The sequence below is a fragment of the Balaenoptera borealis genome (assembly GCF_965194805.1).
Source record: "Balaenoptera borealis genome assembly, chromosome: 4".
In the NCBI taxonomy this organism is placed as follows: Eukaryota; Metazoa; Chordata; class Mammalia; order Artiodactyla; family Balaenopteridae; genus Balaenoptera; species Balaenoptera borealis.
Genome location: NC_138861.1, coordinates 85827242 through 85850811, shown reverse-complemented (window position 1 = coordinate 85850811; position 23570 = coordinate 85827242). Strand labels below are relative to the sequence as shown.

Sequence of the window (23570 nt, the reverse complement as noted above, 5' to 3'; positions counted from 1 at the left end):
CTGCATGAGCTGCTTGTAAATTTTGGAGATTAATCCTTTGTCAGTTGCTTCATTTGCAAATATTTTCTCCCATTCTGAGGGTTGTCTTTTGGTCTTGTTTATGGTTTCTTTTGCTGTGCAAAAGCTTTTAAGTTTCATTAGGTCCCATTTGTTTATTTTTGTTTTTATTTCTATTTCTCTAGGAGCTGGGTCAAAAAGGATCTTGCTGTGATTTATACACTCATAGAGTGTTCTGCCTATGTTTTCCTCTAAGAGTTTGATAGTGTCTGACCTTACATTTAGGTCTTTAATCCATTTTGAGTTTATTTTTGTGTATGATGTTAGGGAGTGTTCTAATTTCATACTTTTACATGTACCTGTCCAGTTTTCCCAGCACCACTTATTGAAGAGGCTGTCTTTTCTCCACTGTATATGCTTGCCTCCTTTATCAAAGATAAGGTGACCATATGTGCGTGGGTTTATCTCTGGGCTTTCTATCCTGTTCCATTGATCTATATTTCTGTTTTTGTGCCAGTAGCATACTGTCTTGATTACTGTAGCTTTGTAGTAGAGTCTGAAGTCAGGGAGCCTGATTCCTCCAGCTCCGTTTTTCGTTCTCAAGATTGCTTTGGCTATTCGGGGTCTTTTGTGTTTCCATATGTCATGTACCAAAATGTTCATTGCAGCTCTATTTACAATAGCCAGGACATGGAAGCAACCTAAGTGTCCATCATCGGATGAATGGATAAAGAAGATGTGGCACATATATACAATGGAATATTACTCAGCCATAAAAAGAAACGAAATTGAGTTATTTGTAGTGAGGTGGTTGGAGTTAGAGTCTGTCATACAGAGTGAAGTAAGTCAGAAAGCGAAAAACAAATACCGTATGCTAACACATATATATGGAATCTAAGGGGAAAAAAAAAAAGGTCATGAAGAACCTAGTGGTAAGATGGGAATAAAGACACAGACCTACTAGAGAATGGACTTGAGGATATGGGGAGAGGGAAGGGTAAGCTGTGACCAAGTGAGAGAGTGGCATGGACATATATACACTACCAAATGTAAAATAGATAGCTAGTGGGAAGCAGCCGCATAGCACCAGGAGATCAGCTCGGTGCTTTGTGACCACCTAGAGGGGTGGGATAGGGAGGGTGGGAGGGAGGGAGATGCAAGAGGGAAGAGATATGGGAGCATATGTATATGTATAACTGATTCACTTTGTTATAAAGCAGAAACTAACACACCATTGTAAAGCAATTATACTCCAATAAAGATGTTAAAAAAAAAGTAATTATGTAAAATTGCACAGTTTAAAAATAAATGGTACTTAATAAATTAAAAAAAAAAGAAACATGGGTGTTAGCCGGGAGCCAAGAAGGAAAGGGGCATCTTGCAGCCAGATGGCTATGCCCTTGCCAGCACCTTGCAGGGCGGGATGGGAGTGCTTGGGCCTGCGGACACATCCCATCTACCCTGCCCTGGAGTATGTGTGCTGTTTGTGGAGAAAATGCACAAGGCCTGAGGCCCTGAACATACAAACCATGCTTGTGGTGCTTTATCTTCGTTTCCCAAAGGGCAGAGTCTCGCCTTCTCCTGGAGGTGGAAGGGGGCTGCCCCCGTGGGCAGCTGTCCTTGCCCGGTGCCTCTGCTTTCTCAAGGGACACTGGGGCACTGACAAAACCACTGGATCTCTTGCTGGAGCTACATCCATTTTCACCTCTTTGCTGCCTCAAAGCTTTTGGAAGCTTGGATGAGAAAACAATTTTATCCTGAACTTTCAGAAGTATTTCTGAAGTCTATTTTGATCTCTCCATTAAACTGGCATATCAAAGCAGGATCTGGGGCAGCACACACTGTACTAACCCCTCCACACACCCTCCCCTACGTGCACCCTGGGACTGCTTTCAGTCAACTCTTTCATGAGATGAAATCAACCTACATTGAGGAAAAATGTAAGGAACCATCTCACAAGATGTGCCGCTGGCAGTGTTTAGTCTCAGGCTGGTGTTTCACTTCAGTTGTGATGTCCTCCTATTAGAATCCAGGCGCCAAGTTTCTCTTTAGTCTCAGCACCGGGGAGCCAGGAAGCCCTCGCCATCCTGAGCAGTGCGCTCACGGTTATTCAGTGGGTGCTCAGTTTTCTGTGTGGTAGTGTTTGCTGCTTCACACCAGTTGCTTAAACGCTTAGAACGTGGCATTTTCATTTTCTCTATCAACCTCACCCCTGGTTTTAGCTTAATTTTTGTCTTCGTTTCTTTTGGTCTCATCTTTCCATTTCTTGTTTTTAATTTGCTTTATTTTGCTAAGGTGTATGTGTTTTTATAAGCTGCCCTAAATCTTTCTTGATGACCCAACCTAGAGGTAAATAAGTAAAGTATCCACGAGCCATATGTTCTGCTTACCTAATAACATTATGATGGTGATCTGACTTTCCCAGGAGAATTTTCTCAAAGGAGATATGTGCATATCAGAGGGCTCAAGGATCTCACCTGCCAGATTGAGTTCTTCCTGCACATTAACAAATTGATGCCTGAGTTCATGTAAGAGTCTCTTATGGCCTTAGTAGTTTGGTGGCCATCTCTGAGAATACTCATTTTCTACCACTTATTCCTGCCATCACTACACACGAGACACATCAATCCTCTTTCACTTCCTTGAACACGCCAAGCTCTTTCCCACCTCAGGGCCTTTGCACGTACTATTGCCTCTGCTTGGAATGTCTTTCCTTCTACTCCCCTTAGGTTCCTCTTTTTCATCATTAGAGCGGTAGCATCACATTAGAATGATGAGGTGGGGGGGAGTTAATATTGATGCCCAGGCCCCAACCCAGACAAATTAAACTGGAATCTCTGGGGGTGGGGCTTATCTATGTACTGGTTTGTTTGTTTTTTTTTCTGGCCGCACTGCACTGCATGCGGGATTTTAGTTCCCCATGTGGGATTGTATTCCTGGACCAGGGATGAAACCCGTGCCCTCTGCAGTGGGAGTGCAGGGTCCTAAACACTGGACCGCCAGGGAATTCCCTAGATACTGGTATTTTTAAAAAGCTTCTCAACCAGGGCTGAGAGTCACAGCTTCAGGTCTCACCTTAAATGTCACCTTAAATGCATGAAGAGGCCCTCTTTGACCACCCCTGGGATGTAGATATTGTCTTGCTCTCTAGTTTAGCTTCTTCTCTGATTCCTTTGCAATAGTTATTACAATTTGTAGTTATTGCATTTGTATGAATGTTTTTTTTTGTCTCCTCCAACCAGGACATAGGTCCTGTGAGCACAGGGAGTATATGTCTCAGCCTTTGTGTTTCTCTTCAGTTCACAGTATCAGGTGCATAACAGGATACTGAGGCTGCAACGATGAGGGAGTGAGGGTGGCCCTCAGATGACGCATGCAGGTCTCTGAGTGGCCTCCTGGAAGCCAGCCAAGGGTCCCTGGAATATTATGAGAGAATCCATGTCAACATTCAATGGCTATCTTAACCGGCCAAAAGTTTGTACACGCACTTTCCTTTCACTTGACTCTGGTGTCCCAGGATTTTTTGAGTGAGATTTTTTTTTTTTTTTTTTTTTTTGGCCCCTGTGCAGCATGCGGGATCTTAGTTCCCTGACCAGGGAACCCGTGCCCTCTGCAGTGGAAGTGCGGAGTCCTAACCGCTGGACCACCAGGGAAGTCCCTTGAGTGAGATTTGTTAATAGATCCTGACTCACAGCATCTCCTTTATGTCCATGTCTTTCCCCTTCACTTGATTTTGACTCTCATGAGTGAGAGATTCCATCTTGTTCATCTTTATGTGTCCTCCTCCACCCCAACACTGGACCTTGCACACAATAGGGGCTCTATAAATGCTTGTTGACTTGAATGGAGTTGATTTTTATCCTTATGGCATGTAGGTATTTTGACCGAGATTTCACCCTGGGAGGTAGCATTTACGATTACTTAGGGATTTGAGGCAAGGGGGGTTGTGACCACATCATGAAAGTTAAATGCATCAGTGTAGGCAACTCAGCCGTAATCTAAATATGTGCAGATGGTCTCTACACCTGGATTGCACTGACGGACAGAAGGAGTAAATTTGTGTTTGGAGGCAAATAATGAAACTCTGAGGAGTCTGAAAACAACTCATAGTCACGTATCTCACAACACAGGTGCCGGTCCATCGAAGGGTAAAGGCGTGGCGGAGCTGCTTGAGCTCTCGCTAGGGCTGAGTCTGTCTTTTCCAAAGTGTTATTTCATAGTTATTAATAAAACAAAGTGAACCGCCCACTTACCATTTTCCCTCCATAGTCAGTATGTTCACCAAGCTGACATGAAGATCTAAGGTGCTTTTTCCTAAGCTTAAATTAACCAAGACAAATCTGTGGAGTGGCCTTGTGGCCTTTTGTTTTTTCTTGGTTTATTTCACTTCCTTAAAGAATCATCTTGGTTTTTCAGTCTTCCTTTCCACAGTTTTTCATAGGTGATTTGCTGGTGAGAAATGGGGGAAAAGGGAGAGGGAAATGGTCCCCAGAGAGCTGATAAATTCAACACAAATTCAGCCATGCAGCAAAGGCCTTATTCTGTCTCTCATCTGGGGAAGTTTTCATATTGTCATGGAGGGAAATGCACGTGCACACACACATACACACATCAAATGAAACCCTCTCTTCGGAGAAACCAGCTACAGGAAATTGACTTATGCACAGGAACTTGCTAATCTCTTTTGTCACATTTGGATTGTTCCTGCTGCCTCAGTCACCACGCACACTAAACCCAACCATCTTGGGTTGGATTCTACACCAGCCCAACTCTCAAAATTTTAGCTCTTCCAATGTGAAACAGTTATATTCTTGGGGAGGAAGAAAAGATTGATCCTAGAAGGAAATCATAGCAGTGAAAGGGCTTGGGCGGCTTTTGTTTTTACTTACCTGCGCCAAACAAATTTGACTTCTGGAGTCAGTCATTTTGGTGTCAAGAAATTTCTTCCGCATTCTACAACAGGTAAGAGTTTTGCTTCTTTAAAAATATTTCTTCAGTGTCAAAAGAAATCTCTCTGACTTTATTTAGCTTTTACAATAGGCTCAACATAGTGATTTCCCTGTTCTACCTGTTGTGAAGTATGGAACCACGTTACGTGGGCAAGGGGAATTGCTCTGATATCCAACTACCCCCCACCCCTGCCCAAGTCTAACAAGATACATATAGTTTTTGAAACATTAAAAGTTATAATAGTTGGCTTTTTGGTTTTCCAGATATTCTCCTAGAGAATTCATATGCTTTTGATTGGCAGTGACTGAGCTCAAATATTTGGGTAGTTTAAATATCACTCAATGTTTGATGAAGTAAATCCAAAGATCCTCCAAGTTGTGCAAATATGAGTTTTAAAATTTTCTAATTCAAAAAAGAAACAGAGCAAAAATCCAAATGATGTACATTCGTATCTGGAATTCCTAGCTTGTGGGTTTCACCTACTCCCAATGCTAAAGTCCTCTTTTTCTAAAAGTGATATTTGATGTATAAGTACATATTTTTAAATTAAATTAAATTAAATTTAGTTTTTGAGGTGGTTTGATTTGGAGACATGCTGTGAGGTACCAGTTGGTAGCCTGAGTTGTAACTAAATAAAGTTTGGGAAATCACTGGTTTTGGGTTCTTTATTAAATTAAAGCTGGCATTGAAATATTCAAGTAAACAACAAGTAGTTGATAATCACTTATTGATTCTAAGCTGGTGCCATGAAGGATATAAGAGAAATGTAAAGAATTCTCTATTTTGAAGGATCCGGTAGACGTGGTAAGAACTAAAATTCAGGAAGCAGTGCAAGATGGGCATTAAGGGATGGATGGCATGACCACAGGCTGTAAGAGTTATAGGAGTTCTGAGAACGAGATTTGTGGGTAAGCTGGAGTAGTCTGAAAGACATGGGCCTTGGAAAGATAAGAGATTTTAGTAGATGGAGAAGGAGAAGGTTGATTCACACTGGATGGACTGTGTGGGCAAAGGCACAAAAGTGAGACTGACTAGAAGATGACCAGCCCAGCTGAGGAAATTGACCTGAGAAAAGATGAAAGTTTGTTTTACACATTGGCAGGAAATAAGCTTGGAAAATTAAGGTGTAGACAGGTTATGGGGGACCTTGAGAGGCTGCTGAAGAGAAAAGACTACACCATTCAGTGGTTGTCTAGTCTTCTTATGCCTTTGGGCGCCTCCTTCTCAGCTCTCACAGCTCTAACAGAATTCCACATGAGATCCGTGCCCCTTCGTGCCTGGAGCTGTTTCGTGCATCTCCACCTCTGTGATCCTCCACTTGCCCTCCCTCTACTGTTTTCCCTGAGTACATTATTTATGCAGAGAAAGGTTTGTACGGTTTAAGGTACCCGTAAGACCTCCATTTCTGGTTACTACTTGGTAAGGAGGCCCTTCAATCATCTGGTAATTCAAGTGGCCTTCCTCTTGGGAGGACAAGTTGGTTGACCAGTTACAAGCAAGTCTCCATTCTTCAGAAGTCAGACCCCAAATCCCGTGAACTATATGTTACTTCCTTTGCATGTCTGAATGAGATGTTGTGGACATGCTGCTGCTCTTTTCCTAATGATTCCGAGCACTTTTTTTTCCTGGACTATGAAATATCTGCATCCACATAACCACAAAAGCACAGTACGGTGAATACAAACCCAGACTTTGAATCCTGGTGCTGTTGCTTCTGAGTCATGAGAACCTCGGACATGTTATTTAACTTCTTCAATCCTCATATTAAAAAAAAATCTGTAAAGTAGCTCTAACAATAAATGAAAATATCTACTTCAGAGGGTTGTTGTAGGGATAAAAGAGATAAAAATATGTAAAGCATTTAGCCTAGTGTCTGGAATAAAATAAACTCTCAGTCAATGTAGCTATTATGATTCTTATCAAGGCTGGGGACACTAGAATGAAGATGGTATGGTCCCTGGCTCGGGAACAAGATCTCTCTAAGGTAACTTCTTAAATGCCAGTATCCCTTTAAAAGGAAAGTGGGGGTGATAAGTAGAGGCTGGGAATTAATATTTTTTGAGCACCAAGAATAGACTAAGCACAGGGTTAGATGTTTTATAGTGATAATGTATATGATAAAAGGGAAACAAGATTAGAAACTGATTTTTTTAAGCCTTTCCATAGCAAATTCTCAGACTTACAACTCTCTGAGTGACTGCTGTGTTATTTGTGGGCATCTGTGGCTGAAGCTCTCTGAATGCATTGGGTGGGATTATAGAGTACTTGGAATTAGAGGCGAGTGGGTGACTCTTCTTCCTTGGCCAGTTTAAGTTAAATTATTTATTTTATGATATCTTTTAATTTTAGTGCTAACAATGCACAGCTAAAACTCCACTTCTATTTAGGAATTGGGACCATTTTGACAATGAGTGCCCAGAGTGCTTATTTGAATTCTGGATGCTTGGGTCTGGATGAAAGCCAAGATTAAAAAGCATCCTGCTTTCCTGTTCCGCTCTCCAGATCAGAGATTCTTTTGGGTTAGTAAGTGCCCTCTAAAAATGCAAATATGGCCGGTATGTTCGTTATGCAGGGGATTCTCAATTATACATGCAGATTACTTTGGTCAAATCATTATACTGTTTTTCTTTCTAGATCCCCACTAATATCCTAAGGGAGGAAATTTGGGGCTTTGTGTATGGAAACAGGCGGACACAAGTCAGGATGGGATGCCAAAGTGGATTGTGCTGGAAGGCAGCCTGGCAGTATTGAGTGCTGGGCTGGGCGGTGAAGGAGGTGGGGCGGTCAGAGATGGAAAGGGTGAATAGAGGGCCATGGAAGGTGCTAGAATTAAGGCTCCTCCTCTGAGGCTCTTCAGTCATTTGACTCCAACAGCTGCTTGAATGCCCCGAGCAACTTCTTGATGCCTTACATAAGAAGTTGTCATACTGTTCCCGGACTTGGACCATTGTTCAGAGACAGTTTGATTTGTCTGGTTCTGGCCTGGAATCATAGTTCCTCAAGCTGGCTGGACATCAAAACCCTTTGGGATGTTTTTCAAAAATAGCAATTCTCATGTCTCACACTCCAACCCTGGAGTGGGGTCCAGGAATCTGTGTGATAAAAATACAAATTTTTTTTTCTCCCAGGTGACTTGGAGACAGTTGCTCTGTAGGTGAGCTTTTGGGAGCCATTGATCCAGAACTCTCCTACCAGGGCCCCCAGCACCGAGATGGTAAGTTGAGTAAGTGTTGAAATGAGGTAAAATGACCTTCCCTCTATTGTGAATAATATCGTCACACAAAAGCATTTTCCTTTGTTTTGAATTTATTTCTTAGGAGAATTTCTGGGAGTGGGATGATTTGGTCAAGGATATGAGCATGTTTAGAGTCTTTGTCAACTATATTTATATTTCAACATGCAAATGTAGGGCACCACTTAAAAAATTCTAAAGTGTTATAGACATGTAGAGGCAATTCAGTCTCACTCAGGGAAAGCCCAAAGAAAGGAATTTGCTTTCACGTGAGAAAGTGCCAAATTACTCTCCCATTTCTCTTTTCCAGTAAAACAGAATACTAATGAATTACTTTTGGAAGAAAACTTCAAAGCATTACAGAATGCTCAGTTTCTTAGATCATAAGTTGAAGTCTTCTTATCACTAAACTTTAGTTTCTTGTAAATCTGAAGTCAGCAGTGACCTCTTCCCCATTTCATAGAAAAGAAAACCAGCGAAGAGAGTGGTTAAGTAACATCAGTATGGTTTTCATCACATTTGCCATGAGAGCTACGTATAATCATCCATTCAGTCATCGTTTGAGAAAATAAATGATTGAGTAGTTTTTAATAGGTGACCCATGGAAAGACACTAGTAAGATGAATGCATGAAGAGAGCATTACCCATATTGGAGGAGGGTGGGCAAAATGAATTGACCCAGGTAGACCTCCTGCTCCATCTTTTTGTTTTTTTGTTTTATGTTTTATTCATTATGCATTATCATAATCTGCTAACCTAAAAGCATGGTTATTGCTTGTGGCACAGAGAGAAGCAGGTGAATTTTCAAGGGCTCCAATGAAAAAAAAAAAAAAAAGACGTGCTTTTGCAAAATATCAAGTGAGATACACACTGTGGTGTGTGGGAGACTGCACTTGCTTCCAAGAGCTGGTTGTGGTATTTCCAGAAATTTTGCAAGCCAGTTGTTAAACACAGTCAATATTAAAAATTAAATTCTGTAAATCACAGTTAAGTAAATTATATTAAAAATAAAGGTAATACTCAACACTCATTACTCCTGATTATTTACCACATTTTTACTGTCATCTGTGCTTTTGAAGTTATCTACTGCAATTTATCTGTGTGATAGAAATATTATACAATGATGTGCTATTAAGTATCTCTTTCCAACTTTGTATTCAGTGAAACTGGCCATGGCAGGAGTATTTACACCACAAAAATTGGCAAACACTGTCAATCAAGCTCTCCACACTTTTTTTTTTTTGAGGAAAGCCTGTTGAATAAACATTTACCAGCATAACACCGAGGAAATGTGTAAAATACAATCATGGCAACTTGGCAAAATGTGTCAAGAGCCATTAAAATGCTCATACCGCGGAGTTCCCTGGTGGCCTAGTGGTTAGGATTCAGCGCTTTCACTGCAGAGGCCTGGGTTCCATCCCTGGTTGGGGAACCATCCCGCATGCTGCGCAGTGTGGCCACAATACAAAAAAGTTTTTAAAATAATGAAATGCTTGTACACTTTGATCCATTAAGTCTACCTCTGGGAATTTATTCTAAATAAATAATTCAAAGAAGGGAAAAAAATAACATGCATGAACATGTTCACTGTATTGTTATTATAACAGAAAAGTCTGAAAATAACCTAAATATTAAGCGAAAGTGATCTGGCAGCACTAACTGTGTGGAATATTTTACAGTCATTAAAGGTCATAATTAACAGTAGTTATGAAAATATATTTGATATGGTGTTAAATTAGAAAATCAGGATTACAATTTTCACTTACATTCTGGTTTCGTTATGAATGAGGATTAAATGTGAGCATAAAAAAATGAAGCATTTGGTGTGTTAGAATGGTGAAATAGTAGAATTTTTTTTTACTTCGTGTACTGTAGAAGTGGTGTGTGTGTATTAAAAACTATGGAGAAAGCCTGTAAATAAGTGGTCTTAAGTAGTTTTAATATTTAAGGGGAAGATCTGTGGACCAGATGGGGCTTGCTTTTGACATGCAGATGTGTACTGTGAACCCCGGGCAGGGCAGGGTATTGTAAAGGGAGTTAGGATCTAGGCAGTCTGGAGTGGTGAATGCTAAGTAGGTTTCGTTAGGGCAGCTCAGGAAGAAAGAAGTGACTGGCTGCCTAAGGAGGACTTGCTAACGCAGTCAGTGGAGATTGAGAAAGAGCCCAGAGAAAAGCTACCGTCGAAGGCCGGAGAGAGAGGAGAGAACATTTTTTAGGAAGAGACAGGGAGATGCTGATCTCAGAGGTGAGCCAGATGGATGTGAAAATAGTTCCATTTAGATCCCAAAACAATAGGGCTCAAACCGGAAAGAAAATGATTCTTCTAAATCATGCGTTCTCGAATCTCAGTGTGTTTACCTGTGTGTGTCAGGGGTGAACCTGTTACCTTGAGGCTTAGGATCGAAGGGCTTGTGATGTAAAAGAGGTATGACAACAGAGAAAGCCCAGAAGGGACCAGTTATTCTGTTGAATCTATGGAAACAAACTAAAAACTGGAGACTGTTCTTATGATACTTCTTAAAGGGGAATATAGTTTGTGCCATAAAATTCCCTTCTGTAGTTAAGTAAGTTTTGTCAGGCATTTGGACCAGCTGAAAGTAACTGTGAACAGGGGAACTACAAGGGGAAGCACGGAGAAAAATGGTTAAAGGGAGAGTCTAGGACCCATGAATATTCTATTTCAAATCATTGGGAGGTGGTAATCAAGAATACACCTGAGTAGAATATGCGGTGCTGTGTTCAGAAAACATTTGGGCCTTAGTGTATGATAATATCACATTAAAGATGGAAAGAAAGCCTAATTTTTAATGAAATGCAGTACTTTATATACAGAACTGTAGCACTCAAAGTAGTAATAACAATCAGACATGTGCCATAATAACAATGTATGTATCACAAAATAAACATATTGAAAGTAAATGACATCGCAGTAGCAGAAGCCATGGTACTGAGATTATCGACTTCACCTGGCTTTAGAACTTTAGTGACAGTAATAAGCTCTCAAATCGCCTTTAATATCTTGGGTTCTTTCAACTTTATACTGAAAATTGTTTAACTTTAAAAAAGATTTCACATTCCCTATCGTCAGGGGCAGTAGTCTCTTGGGACATGACATGATAAAACAAGGACAAATCAACAACCCTTCTTAGCCTTGGAGGCACAACTCAGGGTCTGTTGGATATGCAAGGGTCTGGCACCTGAAGTCAGACCTCCTTCTGCAAGCACCTGCTGACTGTCCTTTTCCCTACTTTACAGGGTGTTTCATGGATAATTGGCTTACACTTTAGAGCAGTATTTCCTAATCACTTTTTTGGTCATAAATTCCTTTGAGAATCTGATGAGAACCAAAGACCGTACCCCCAAGAAAAAGCACACGTACAAGAACATGCACATTTGTCATACACTTTTAGGAGATTCAGGGATCCTCTAGAGTGTATCCATGGACAATCAGTAGTCCAGAGGCCTCATATTAAGAAATCCTGCCTGAGAGGCTGTCAGTATAGCAGAGAGGGCATTGCAGAAATTGAGAAAGTGCTGGTTATTGTTGATCTTGGATTTAGCTGCTAAAGAGGAAAAGCTGACTCTCCAGTTGATGGCTAAAATGAGGACAACATGGCAGGTACGTGTGTAATTTTATAGCACTGGATCCTCAGGTTCGGTAAACATGCGGAGCTAGAGCTTGTTCTCTTCAGAGTATATATGACTAATGTTCTATGTCCTTAATTCTGAATTCTCTTCTGTGAAGCCAGGATCAGTAGCCATTTGGGAAAACATCTCTAAGATTCTATTTTAATGCCTTATTTACTGTCATGTGGTACCTAGTTGGCACAAGAAACGCAGGCAGTTTGTAAATACCACTCTGGCCAACCCCAGAGTGTAGTGAGTGGTATTCAGTATTGGATACCCAGCCAGGCTGCTTTTAGAGGGGAAAGGCATTAACCTGTGTGTAATGTGATCGCTTCTGAGTGTAAAATGCTGGTTTTCCTATCTGAAACTGAACATCTGTTTGGGCCCTGATGACTTTGGAGATAGTACTTTTCCTGTGTAGCCTTTAGACCACAGAAGCCCAGTTGGCCATCTTCTGTTAGTGGGTACTTGACTTGCAGTTTGGGGAACTGGGTTTTTTCGGCTGAAAGCTCATGCCTTTGTTAATCTCCTATCCACTTAGATGGTGATGGGGGCTTAGGCAGGGTGTGAAGATTTGTCCCAAATCTGTCATGTTAATGGAGTGGGGGAGATACAGGATGGGGAGGGGAAATGCACTCAGTCTTCAACCCTCCAGAGAAGAAGTATGTGCAACTGGGTAAAAAAATTGTGACATATGAGTCAGGCTTCTCTTGGTCTGGCACAGTGTAAAAATTATACATCTTTCTTTGAGGTAGAAGAGGAAAATCTGTAACAAATATATTCAAGTAATTAGTGCGCCTCACCTTCTACAACCATTTAAATTGTTGTACACCCATGACTAGGTCTCCTGCCGATTTCAGTTCAATGTATTCAATGCATTTTTCAATGTATCCAGTGTATTTTAATACATTTAATGCATTTCAATAATAACACTGCATCATAGAATCCTCAGTTACAGCCCACAAAACAGAAATATTTCATGTACACCAAAGACCAGTGGCAAACTCTCCACCCCCTTGTCTCCTGGAGATTGCTTCCCTTGCTTCGGCATTATGTCTAGCAACCTAGTTGCTGTTGAGGGGAACTGACTGGCATGTATCTTGTATCTCTTCCTTGAGGCTTTTCCTTTCTTTCAGAGGCTCCTTTCTTTTGGGCAGGATCCCTGCTTTTCCTTTGCTTTCGCCAGTGCTATTCTAACTTCTGCCTTCTTGACCACTTCTAAATACACATATCTTATCATAAATCTTTTTCTCAGTTGCCACAAAAAATCCTGCCTGTCTTTGTTCCAATCTTGAGCTGAAAATGATTTCAGCCATGATTGAGAAGTGTAAGAATGCCTGGGATTAGTCCTTCTAACAAGGAAAAGGAGAGCCATATATTTGGATTCAAATTTAAATGATGTCAAACCACTGTCATCAGCTGCAGAAACCCTTAAAGGGTCTAGAAATCCCCTTTGGTATACTTTTTCGGGATAAAACCTGATTTTCCTCAAGCTCCAATAACTTTGGACAGTAACTTGCTGTAACTTACGATGACAGTCTTTCTTGCTCTCTCTTTCTCTGACTGTGATAAGGGAGTAGAAGAGGGTGTTGGACGTATATACAGGAAATAGGAGGGGAAAAGGCAGAAAAACCTTACATGTTGACAGTACCACAACTTCCTACGTTTACTAAAATGATACTGTCACTCTTCCTATACACAGAATATCTGGTAATATCAGAGAAATATCTGTAATAATGTTGACTTTAATAATATAATAGTAATGCATGTTCATTGTAACAAAATGTGGCATATGCCTTTTAACCTAAATATACGTGTGTACATTTTATTTATGAGTATTTAAGTTTTTATTAAAAACACCATCATGCTAGTGCTTTCCCTTCAAAATGTGCAGAATCTATAGAAAGGAGCTTAAAGTAAACATTGCTTCTTAATATAAGAGAAATACAGCTGATGCTTAAATGGATCACTTGAATTAATGAAGGGCAAGCAACTATGGTATCTTTTCTGAGTCCCATAGCTATCTTTTTTTCCTTTTCATCCTCTACATCTCAGGAAAAGTGATTTCAAGATGTAGATTGTGGCAACGTTTCTATTAAATTCTAGAGTCATGAACATACATGGACAGTTTTGGCATGGTGGCAGGGGAGTTCTGTGTAAAACTCGGACCAAAAGTTCAAAACCCAAACCAATAGTTTTGGATTTCCCCAAGGGCTACCCATTTGACAGGTCATCCAGGAAAGACCCAACACACACAGATATGGAAGGAAAAACAAAAGTTTCTCTTCCAACAGGGGCTAGACTCTTGTGGTTTTCAGTTTAGAAACTAGATTGTGCAATTGTACTCATGAAAAAAAGTCACCAGCATTTTTAGCTTAAGCTCATGTTCAATTTTTTTTTTCTGACCTGTGACCAGCCAACCTTCAGAAGTTATATTATCTTAAAGCTCCCTCTGATTTACCATTCCTTTCTTTAGAGGGCTGAAGTGATCATATTTAAAATTCTTTCCTACATTCATTCACGCTATTTGGAGTTTAAATGTTAGTGCGCCTTCCTTTATGTATTTGGTCATGACTGGTTTTATTTCTCAACAGGTATGTAGCTCGTTATTTTACCTACCAGTTATAATTACTTCTTGTTTCTTTTGCCAATTTTGAGAGTGCTTAACGATTCTTAAATGCTAGATCTTTAACAAATTAATTACTAAAATGCAGAATAAATAACATAACAAATTCACTTGCCTTCATAGTCTTTTAGAGTTTGATCAAGAACTTTTAACTTATTATCAGGTTTTTCCTTTTCCTATAAAATATTGGCTGAAGTACAATTTATAAATAATATCACCAGTCAGGAAAAAAGAGTTGAATGATCCTTTCTGCTCACCACATAATAAGCTTTGTTCTAAATTATTATTTTAAATTACTTTAGATGGCTATAGAAAGACTTCTTTTCAGAAAAATTGTAAGTAACTGGGCAGTATGAAGGAATAGCCTTAAAATGTTCATATACTGTGACTGCTTCTAAGAATTAGTCCTAAGAAAACAATAAGTGTTTTATTATAAAAGCAAAGCTTTTCAACACAATGATTTTTTTTATAATAGAAAAACCTAAAAATCATTTAAAATGAAAGGCAGGATTAAATAAATTATATTTCAGCCTATTAAATATTCATTAAGGTATTTTTTGAAGAATGTTTAATACGTGAGAAAAAATTTGAGTACAAAATTACATATTTTTGTTTAAAAAGGCCTATATATTTTTATGCATGAGTTCGGAATATGAAGGTAGATAAACCAATATGTTAAAAGTTATCATCTAGTGTATGATAAGATTACATATGATTTTAAAATGATTTTTATTTTTCAGGTATTTTCTGTGATTTGCGTATATTACTTTTATAATAAAAAAGGTAAAAAATCCTTATTAAAAGAAAGTCAATTTATGGTGTGAGGTTAATAATGAAACTAGTAAAATGATTCTGATGTGAGAATTATTTTGATATTTTGAAGAAAACCTCATGCTTGAAAGCCCTAAGCCTATAATTAAATTTTATCTCTTAAGATTTAGCGGATCTTTAGATTTAAAGGGATTTTGAGTTTCTTTTATCTTGAACCTTGAAAATCACTTTTAATGACAGATGGAGTTATTAAATAGGGTTGGTTTATTTTTAAAATAAGAGAGAATTAGCTTTAGCTAGTATCAGAATTTAAGTAAAATATAAAATATTCGAATGATGAATATAGAGGATTATCTAAAAAATTTTAACATGTGAAAAGATTCCCAAAGGGATCCTTTAAGAAGCACATATTCCTTATGCATCTTAAATATTTAATTTAGAAATAACTGACTTTCAAATATTTTGAAACACATACCTACTAGGCAAATCATTCATTTGGTATAAAGTAGGAAAATTATCTCGTAGCCTTTCATGACCGTTTTTCTACACAGTAATATCAAGTATCTTAAAGTTTGTTAGTTTCAAATGCTAAATATTAGTTGGAATACTTTACGATTATTTGAAAAGTTGATTAGTTTAGTGAAGGAAAGCATTTTCCTTTTAAACATGAGTGTGAAATCTCCTGTTTGCTTGTGTAATATTCCTGATCACATTTTTTTGCTTTTGTTTGTGTTTCTCTCTGGCTTTGGTTTAACAGTAATTCATGGTCATGTCAGACAAGCTATGGTTCATGAGACAGACAACATATCAGTTAGCAATGTTTTCAACTGCAACTTATACAATACCTAATGGTAACTTACAAAAAATCTGGATTCCCACATAAGAAGTCTGGAGATCTGCGTTCTGCCACTCGTTCAGTGGCTCAGTGATACTGCCTTTGCAGTTCTCGTGTCTTTCATCATAGTTGCAAGATGGCTGCTGCAGCTTTGAGCCTTGTGCCTCCATCGAGAGGTGTAGAATTGGGTGGAGGTGGAAAGGAAGCTGATCTGGCAATGGCTGTTGCTTTTTCTAGGAAAACAAGAATTTTCCCAGAGATCTCCTAAACAGATATCAACTTTCATGTCATTGCTAGGACTGAGTTACGTGGCCAGGCCAGCTGTGAGGAGGGTGAGGAAACAGGAAGTAGAATTGTTATAGAATGGCCTTAGGCCATGCATTCCCAACAGGAAAGCAAAGGGAAGAATGTGGTGGGAATGCGGTTAGGGTAGGGATGGGGTGAGGGTAGATGGGGTGGTGATGATAATCCCTAATGGGGAGAATTGTTTATTGGTGGGGAGGAGAGGCAGAAGAAAAGATATTACTCTTTTTATGTATATAGCACAGGTATACATACAATACATAAACAGACGTAGAGTATATTTATGGTATTAAAATTTCATGAGTGGGGTTGATTAGGGAAAAAGTGTCTAAAAATGCTCTGCGGTGGATGATAATGAAAAAAAGATTGAGAAATAGTGGCGTAGGACAAGAATGATCCATTGCCTAAGGCTTTGCACAAAGTCCTACAAACAAAATTGGATTATATTATTAATGACAAAGAGAGGCTTGGATATTGAGTAGAAAACTAACAATGCCTGCCACAGATAATGTCATAAATTAAATTAACGAACAACTTACATTATCTTGTAATTGGTGGTCTCTCATTGGATTGTGAATTTCTTAAGAGTAGGAACCGTGTTCTATTCATTTTTGTATATTAGTACACTAGGCCCTCAGTATATATATTTTGTGTATTGAATGAAACAAACAGTGTTTTACCTAACATTGTTTTACAGCTGGACCAATTACCCCCAGACATTAATTTGAACATATTTCCCCACCCAAAAGCCATCAGTAGCTTCCAATTCCTTACAGGTACAAGGTCTACCTTCTCATTCACATTTCCTACCACATCCTCAACTCTGGTCTGGGGTCCAGGCACACTGATCTACTTGGTCCCTAAACACATCTTTGGTCACAGTCCTCTGCGCTTTTGCACATGCCAATCCCTCTCTTGTTACCTTTCCAACTCCTTTCCCCTAGAGACTCTATTCTAGGTCACTTTCTCTGGGAGTCCTTAGGTGGTTCCACTTGCCTAGAACACCTTTTCCTTTGTCTCCAGCCTTTTCAAATCCTTCCCCTCACAGCCTAGTTTAAGTCCTACTTCTTCGCAAGTTCTTTTCAGTGCCCTCAGCCCATGTGTACCTCCATCCTTTTTTCTTTTTTTTTTTCTTCCTTTTTTGTTTTTTTGGTTTTTGTTTGTTTGTTTTTAATGATTCCTATCCTTTTAAAATGCTATTGTGTTTCTGATCTGTTTCACTCTTTGGTGTACCTAATTAAGTAATTAAGTGTACCTAATGTCTTTAGTTGTTAGTTGCCTGACTCAAGCATTTATATCTTGTCTCCACAATAGGCTAAATTCCAGGAGAGCAGGGAGTCTCTCACAATGACCACTGTAGTGCTGTGCATCTAGGAAGCAATTAATAAAAGCTGGTTAAATAATAGATAAAATCGATAAATATCAATAGATAAAATGAGAGCCAGTAAGTAGTTGGACATTTTGCTTTCTTTGCAGTTCTAAAACCCACTGTATACTATTTGTGTTTTAACATTAATAACCCAGCACAGCACCATGGGGATTCACTCACAAGAGACAAACCTAAATGCCTGATTTAGGAGCTAGAAACCATCCACTAGCTCAGTTCTGCCTTCCATTTCCTGATCCTCTCTGCATGAGAGGATTGGAAGCATGGAGGTGTGGTGTAAAGCTCAGGGCTTTGGAGTTAACCAGGGTCAATTTATTAATTTCTCTGGATCTCAGTCATCACATCTGCAAAAAAGGGGATAGTATTATTTACCTTGTGGGATAGTTGTGAGGATAAAATTAGGTTATATATAAAAGTGCTTGCTTCAGGATCTGGCACCGTGTAGGCACTCAATAAATTGTGCTGTCGATGGCTTGGTTTATCAGCCTGATGTTTTGGGGGCAATATGTCTTTGCTTTATTGAATTTTCCTCTCAACATTCCCCTGAAGAGAAGAAATCACTTAGCAGTACTTATTTAAAAGGTATTTTCTACCCAAGGAGTTGGAATAAGAGTAGTATCTACATTTCATAATATTTTGAGCCAGAATGAAACCCTCCTGTCTTATGCATGATGAAAGAAGCACCTAGATGTGAGTAGTTACTCCTGGTTATGAGGCCAATGACAGAGATGAAATTGAACTCAAATATCCTGACTCCTGATTAGGGCTTTTCCCCATTGTCTAGGGTTGCCAGATCTAGCAAATAAAAAACTAGGGTACTAGTTAGATATGGAATTTCAGATAAACAAAGAAATATTCAGTATAAGTATGTTCCACGGCTATTAGTTTAAAAAATAAAAACCTTTTTCAAAGAACAAATAAGAAAAAATAGATGTGAAGGGAATAGCTTATTGGCAAGCTATTTTAATGAGTTGAGAACTTGCCTTTACAAGGGGAAAATGGCACTTTGGAGAAGTGAAGGTGTTGATTTTTTTTAAAAATTGTATTATTATAAAAATTTCAAACACATCTAAAAATTCCCATAAGCTCATCACCCAAATCCAGCAACTGTCAAGATACTGCCATATTTGTTTCATCTTTTTCCCCCTTTGCTGAAGTACTTTAAAGTAAATTCTAGACATCATGTCACTTTACCCACATATGCTATGCATCTCTGAAATCGAGAATATTTTCTTACACTACCATATGGCCATTAGCCCACCTAACAAAATTAGCAGTAATTGGAACCTTCTAATACCCAATCTATAATCATATCTACCTGACTGTCTCAAGTATACCTTTTCATAATTGACTTATTTAATTCAATATTTAAACAAAGTCCGTCCATTATACAGTTGTTATGTCTCTTAAGTATCTTTAATGTTGATTATTTTTAATGGCAAAATGAAGTATGAAAAAAGACACTGGTTGATGTCTGGGGGTAGTTTTATTTAGATTCATAGCAAGTTGTTTGATTACTCTTCTGTAAATAGTACTGTACAAAGACCAGAAGAGACTTTGCAAAGAGTGATGTCATAAATGATTGTTTATGAGATGATCCATTATGGTAGTTCCATTGCTTTGTTTGCAACAGATGAAAAAGAAAGAAAGAAAATGGAGAAAGAGAGAATTTGTTTTGTTTTGTTTTTTTGGGGGGTGGGGGGCGATTGTCTTTTTGTGTGTTTGTGCTGAAGCTGCTTCACATGTAAATTGGGGATAATAATATAATAATTCTTACTACCCAGATTGCGAAGGTCAGAAAAAAAGCTGTCTGAGAAAGCTGTGCTTAGATGTGTAACATTGTTTCTCCAATTTAACTGTGCTTCTGAGTCATCCTAGTACTTTAAAAATAGCTTCTCTGGTTCTTCCGAGACCTACTGAATGTGAATGTCCCCATGAGGGGCCCAGGAAAACATTTTAAACAACCTCTAATTTTGATGATGCTCAAATTTGGAGATCACGGACTTTACCCCCTGGACATTGATCAATTTATCTGTAAACTGAGGGAATTCCCTGGTGGTCCAGCGGTTAGGACTTGGCGCTTCACTGCCATAGCCCTGGGTTCCATCCCTGGTTGGGGAACTAAAATCCCGGAAGCCACGTGGAGTGGCCAAAAAAAATAAAATTATCTGTAAATTGAGAATAATGATACTTCCCAGGGCTAATGGTATATCACAGCACTGTGGGGTGAGTAGCAAATGCAGTGAATAAACACCAAGTATCTCCTTAATACCTTAGTCATGATCAGCGTTATGAACCCAGGTGATCCTCATCCACATGCTGGACACTTGACTTTGAGATGGATTAGAATTCTTCAGCTTTCTCTATTCCCCCTGCAACATTTAGTATAGTGCCTAGCATGTAGTCAGAGTGTAGTACATATTGGAGGAATGAGCACATGAATGGTATTATTGACAATTCAGATCAATGACCCTTCAGATTATCAATCCACAGACAATACAGGAGACTGATAGGCCACTAGTGCTATTCCAGTTTAGGAGGGGCCTGGATTTAGATGGGATTAATGCCCAATGTCTTACCTCTCTTTGTATACAGTTTTTGATTTTTGGTGAAACTTTCTCCTCCTCCAATCAAAACTGGCTTTGAGGATAGAAAGAGACTTGAAGCACATTCGTATAAACGTGGAAAGGGTAAAAAGGGCTTTATCTTCCAAGGATATTCGCGTTTCAACAAAGCACTGAGCCTCTGGAGAAAGGGCTGTTTCAGTGGTGGGAGGAATGCGCAGTCGGGCGGGACTTCCCATTACCCTGATGTCCCCTGTGGAGGCGGGTACCTTCTGGTAAGGCTGACCCCTGAAGGGGACATGCTGTGCCTGCTGTGCCAGCTGGTTGGAAAGCCCACACGTCAGACTTTCTTGCAGGGGATCCTTATTGGCAGGGATGGCAGCTACTGCTGATTGATTGGGAAGCTACTCCCTTTGCCATCTCCCTGTGGGGAGGGCTCCCCTGAGCTGGGCCTCTGGATGATCCCAGATCAAGAACTGTGCTGTGGGGATCTTATCAGATGCTTCTGAACTGCTGTCCTGCTTCAAAATGAGGAACCCTGAACGTTCAATTCTATGCACAAGTAGCAGTGATGACTCATAGTGGAGAAGACACTGGAATTCAGCCAGGAGAATATCATTAAAATGAGGAGACAGGATAACAGATTTTGCATGTGATAGAGAAAGGAAGCCCTCTATCTCTTTCTGTGCCCCATGATGCAAAAAGGAGGGGACATAGGACATAGTTTACCTACTGATAGTTGACTCTGTGATCATAAAGTTTCCTGGGACCTTATTTTAGAAAAACAACAAGTGTGGGGAATTCCCTGGTGGTCCAGTGGTTAGGACTCCACGTTCTCACTGCCAACGGCCCGAGTTCAATCCCTAGTCGGGGAACTAAAATCCCACAGGCTGCATGGTGCAGCCAAAAATTAAATTAAAAAAAAAAATAGCAAGTGTGGGTCTCACTCTTCTACTTCCTGATTACTCCCACCCGTGTGCACATACACCCATACTCATGGGCCAGGCTAGTACAGCTTCATGGGAAATGGAACACTGAAGAGTTCACTGGGAGGTTTTCAAATTTAATCTTACAAGATAAGCACTTTGGGGTTGATAAACCCAAAGGAAGTGTTCTGATGGAAGTCTGCATGAGATATGTGAGTGTTACAAGATACAAGCAAAATGTACAAGTGAAGAGGTGGTTACAGGAGGGTGGAATGAGTTTAGGGGATTATCTTCTGATGCATTTCAGTTCACTTTGGAATTATGGACATGAGAAGTTGGCTAATGCTGATGTCCTGGGGTTTCTTTTGGAAACTTACTATTGTCTCTTGAAAGTAATTTCAGGTGGGCTCGTACCACTAAGGCAAGACTTGGGTGGCCTTGTACATGAAGATGACTGAGCGTCATCTCCTGAGAAGTTGGATTTATAAATTTATTTATTTATTTATTTTTAGCTGTGTTGGGTGTTTGTTTCTGTGCGAGGACTTTTCTCTAGTTGCGGCGAGCGGGGGCCACTCTTCATCGCAGTGCGCGGGCCTCTCACTATCGCGGCCTCTCTTGTTGCAGAGCACAGGCTCCAGACGTGCAGGCTCAGTAGTTCTGGCTCACGGGCCCAGTTGCTCCGCGGCATGTGGGATCTTCCCAAACTAGGGCTCGAACCCGTGTCCCCTGCATTGGCAGGCAGATTCTCAACCACTGCGCCACCAGGGAAGCCCGGGTCTTTATTTCTGTGCGAGGGCTTTCTCTAGTTGTGGCAAGTGGGGGCCACTCTTCATCGTGGTGCGCGGGACTTTCACTGTTGTGGCCTCTCTTGTTGCGGAGCACAGGCTCCAGACGCGCAGGCTCAGTAGTTGTGGCTCACGGGCCTAGTTGCTCCGTGGCATGTGGGATCTTCCTGGACCAGGGCTCGAACCCGTGTCCCCTGTATTGGCAGGCAGATTCTCAACCACTGCGCCACCAGGGAAGCCCCGAGAGAAGTTGGATTTATATGAAGAGATATTGATCAGAAAAAAGAGGGTTGGTGATCCATGGAAACATAGAAAACAAGCAAGTCTGAGAATCATACTCTGGCAGTGCCCATCCATGCACTGTCAATGGCCAGAGAATCTTGGCTAATAGACTTCCTGTATTTTGATCCCATTCAAAAGACCATAGAGAGGAAGTGAGCCTTAGGCTAAAGCATGCCCTTGAACTTTCTGGTACTCAATGACAAAAGGAAAGGCATTTTCATAAATCCTAACTGTGGCAACCATCTCTGTTACGCAAGAAACCTCTTTTCCTGGGATCTGAGTTTCCCCAGGAATTTTTCTAGCATGTTGAGCAAGGTGGTATAGGCACAATCCAAATCACTGGAATATTCCAAGGTGTTTTTTGTTTGTTTTGTTTTTACATGAGTGGTATCTGAAAGAGCTATGAGGAGTTCCAGACTAAGAAAGGGACTTACAGACCCAATGAGACCTGCTCATCTGACAGATGAGGTGTCTGTGGTGGGAGGGGTGCCCTGGACTGGTTCAGGGTCATTTCGTTAGTCAGGGGCTGATCCTGACCCAGGATCCAGGTCTCCTGTGTCATACTTTCTTGAAAGTGACTACAGTATCTGGTGATACTAGCAAATCTTATTTCTATCCAGGAAGAAACTGCGGGATGCATTTATATTTTCTTTTACAAAGAGTCATGAGTTACTTTTACAACTCCCTTTTGTTACCGAAGCAGTATATGTTTTTGAAGGAAATTTGTAAAACATAGATAAACACACAAAAAATCTATAATTGCACCAATCAGAGCATTGCTAGCATCTGGGTTTAGCTTCTTACTCCTCTATTTTTTTAATTAATTAATTAATTTATTTATTTTTGGCTGTGTTGGGTCTTCGTTGCTGTGCGCAGGCTTTCTCTATTTCTCTAGCTGCAGCAAGCGGGGGCTACTCTTGGTTGCAGTGTGCAGGCTTCTCATTGCGTTGGCTTCTCTTGTTGCAGAGCATGGACTCTAGGCACGCGGACTTCAGTAGTTGTGGCTCACGGGCTCTAGAGCACAGGTTCAGTAGTTGTGGTGCACGGGCTTAGTTGCTCCACGGCATGTGGGATCTTCCCGGACCAGGGCTCGAACCCGTGTCCCCTGCATTGGCAGGCGGATTCTTAACCACTGTGCCACCAGGAAAGCCCTCTCTATATTTTTATTGAAAAAATCAGGATCATGTTTCACATACTGTTTTGAACTTGCTTTTTTTCATGTAACAATGTTGTCATATACTTTTTTTCCACATTATTAAATATTTTTCTAAAATAATAAGGAGTT

At 40.1% G+C, this 23570-nt stretch overlaps 1 protein-coding gene across 4 annotated transcripts in view; it reads left to right on the top strand.

Annotated features, from left to right (window-relative positions):
- Nucleotides 1-228: 228 nt before the first annotated feature.
- RHOH (ras homolog family member H) overlaps nucleotides 229-23570 on the top strand; it is a 47452-nt gene continuing 24110 nt past the window's right edge. For 3 of the 4 annotated variants that reach the window (XR_014244121.1, XM_082390792.1, XM_082390790.1), the window contains exon 1: nucleotides 7867-8161. The gene's annotated coding sequence lies outside the window, so the exon portion shown is untranslated. Of the gene's footprint in view, nucleotides 4960-7866; nucleotides 8162-23570 lie in introns of those variants that run through there. The other variant, XM_082390791.1, reaches the window with a different exon arrangement.